This window comes from Arachis duranensis, chromosome 1 (genome assembly GCF_000817695.3).
Source record: "Arachis duranensis cultivar V14167 chromosome 1, aradu.V14167.gnm2.J7QH, whole genome shotgun sequence".
Lineage (NCBI taxonomy): Eukaryota > Viridiplantae > Streptophyta > Magnoliopsida > Fabales > Fabaceae > Arachis > Arachis duranensis.
Window position 1 is genome coordinate 87465424 of NC_029772.3, and position 3363 is coordinate 87468786.

Sequence of the window (3363 nt, forward strand, 5' to 3'; positions counted from 1 at the left end):
AAAGTGTCCTTCTGACATGCTTTCTGAATGGAGCATCATATGTATCTTCTATGATGGTCTGTCTGAACTGTCCAAGATGTCATTGGACAGTTCTGCTGGAGGATCTCTTCATCTGAAGAAGACGCCTGCAGAAGCTCAAGAACTCATTGAAATGGTTGCAAATAATCAATTCATGTACACTTCTGAAAGGAATCCTGTGAGTAATGGGACAAATCAGAAGAAAGGATTTCTTGAGATTGATACTCTGAATGCCATATTGGCTCAGAAAAAAATATTGACTCAGCAAGTCAATATGATTTCTCAAAGTCTGTCTGGAATGTAAGCTGCACCAGGCGGTACTAAGGACGCTTCATCTGAAGAAGAAGCTTATGATCCTGAGAACCCATCAATGGAAGAGGTGAATTACATGGGAGAACCCTATGGAAACACCTATAATCCTTCATGGAGAAATCATCCAAATCTCTCATGGAAGGATCAACAGAGACCTCAACAAGGCTTCAACAACAACAATGGTGGAAGAAACAGGTTTAGCAATGGCAAGCCTTTTCCATCATCTTCTCAGCAACAGACAAAGAATTCTAAGCAGAGCTACTCTGACTTAGCAACCATGGTCTCTAATCTAATCAAAACCACTCAAAGTTTCATGACTAAAACAAGGTCTTCCATTAGAAACTTGGAGGCACAAGTGGGTCAGCTGAGTAAGAAAGTTACTAAACTCCCTCCTAGTACTCTTCCAAGCAATACAGAAGAGAATCCAAAAGGAGAGTGTAAGGCCATCAACATTGCCGAATTTGGAGAGGAGGAAGAGGCAGTGATCGCCGCTGAAGAAGACCTCAATGGACGTCCACCGGCCTCCAATGAGTTCCCTAATGAGGAACCATGGGAATCTGAGCCTCACACTGAGACCATAAAGATTCCATTGGATTTACTTCTGCCATTCATGAGCTCTGATGAGTATTCTTCCTCTGGAGAGGACGAAGATGTCACTGAAGAGCAAGTTGCTAAGTACCTTAGAGCAATCATGAAGCTAAATCACAAGTTATTTGGTAATGAGACTTGGGAGGATGAACCCCCTTTGCTCACCAAAGAACTGGATAACTTGACTAGGCAGAGATTACCTCAAAAGAGACAGGACCCTGGAAAGTTCTCAATACCTTGTACCATAGGCACCATGACCTTTGAGAAGGCTCTGTGTGACCTAGGGTCAAGTATAAACCTTATGCCTCTCTCTGTAATGGAGAAGCTAGGGATCTTTGAGGTACAAGCTGCAAGAATCTCACTAGAGATGGCATACAACTCAAGAAAACAAGATTATGGACTTGTAGAGGATGATCTGGTAAAGGTTGAAGACCATTACATCCCTGCTGATTTCATAGTCCTAGAGACTGGGAAGTGCATGGATGAATCCATCATCCTTGGCAGACCCTTCCTAGCCACAGCAAAGGCTGTGATTGATGTTGACAGAGGAGAATTGATCATTCAAGTGAATGAAGAATCCTTTGTGTTTAAGGCTCAAGGGTATCCCTCTGTAACGATGGAGAGGAAGCATGAAAAGCTTCTCTTAAAACAGGGTCAAACAGAGCCCCCACAGTCAAACTCTAAGTTTGGTGTTGGGAGGCCACAACCAAATTCTAAGTTTGGTGTTGAACCCCCACATTCAAACTCTAAGTTTGGTGTTGGGAGGTTCCAACATTACTCTGAACATCTGTGAGGCTCCATGAGGGCCCATTGTCAAGCTACTGACATTAAAGAAGCGCTTGTTGGGAGGCAACCCAATGTTATATTTATCTATTTTTCATTGTTATTTTATGTTTTCTATAGGTTGATGATCATGTGAAGTCACAAAAACAATTGAAAGAGCAAAAACAAAATGAAAAATAGAAAGAAAAACAGCACACCCTGGAGGAAAAGCTTGCTGGCGTTTAAACGCCAGTAAGGGCAGCAAATGGGCGTTTAACGCCCAGTCTAGCACCATTCTGGGCGTTTAACGCCAGAAAGGGGTACCAGACTGGCGTTTAACGCTAGAAAGGAGCACCAGACTAGCGTTTAACGCCAGAAAAGGGCAGCAGCCCGGCGTTTAACGCCAGGATTGGCAGAAAGGGCGTTTTACTCACCACTTGGTGCAGGGATGAGCTATCCTTGATACCTCAGGATCTGTGGACCCCACAGGATCCCCACCTACCCCACCACTCTCTCTCTTCTTCACCCATTCACCAATCACCTCAATACCTCTTCCCCAAAAACCCCTTACCTATCAAATCCCACCATTCTCTTCACCATTCACATCCATCCTTCATAAAACCCCACCTACCTCACCATCCAAATTCAAACCACTTTCCCTCCCAAACCCACCCATAATGGCCGAACCATACACCCCCTCTCCACTCCTATATAAATCCATCTTCACTCCTTTATTTTCCCACAACCTCAACACTACTTCTCCCCCTTGGCCGACCACAAAGCCCCCTCCATCTCCTCCATTTTTTTCTTCTTCTACTCATTTATTTCTTCTTTTGCTCGAGGACGAGCAAACCTTCTAAGTTTGGTGTGGTAAAAGCATTGCTTTTTGTTTTTCCATAACCATTTATGGCACCTAAGGCCGAAAAAACCTCTAAAAAGAGGAAAGGGAAGGCAAAAGCTTCCACCTCTGAGTCATGGAAGATGGAGAGATTCATCTCAAGGGTACATCAAGACCACTTCTATGAAGTTGTGGCCATGAAGAAGGTGATCCCCGAGGTCCCTTTCAAACTTAAAAAGAGTGAATATCCAGAGATCCAACATAAGATCCGAAGAAGAGGTTGGGAAGTTCTTACCAACCCCATTCAACAAGTTGGAATCTTAATGGTTTAAGAGTTCTATGCCAATGCATGGATCACCAAGAACCATGATCAAAGTGTGAACCCGGACCCAAATAATTGGCTTACAATAGTTCAGGGGAAATGCTTAGATTTTAGTCCCGAAAATGTAAGGTTGGCATTCAACTTGCCCATGATGCAAGGAGATGAACACCCCTACACTAGAAGAGTCAACTTTGATCAAAGGTTGGACCAAGTCCTCATAGACATTTGTGAAGAGGGCGCTCAATGAAAGAGAGATTCAAGAGGGAAGCCGGTTCAACTGAGAAGGCATGACCTCAAGCCCGTGGCTAGGGGATGGTTGGAGTTTATCCAACGCTCAATCATTCTCACTAGCAACCGGTCCGAAGCTACTATAGACCGGGCTATCATGATTCATAGCATCATAATTGGAGAGGAAGTAGAAGTTCATGAGGTTATATCCTAAGAACTTTATAAGGTGGCGGACAAGTCCTCTACCTTGGCAAGGTTAGCTTTCCCTCATCTCATTTGTCACCTCTATAATTCA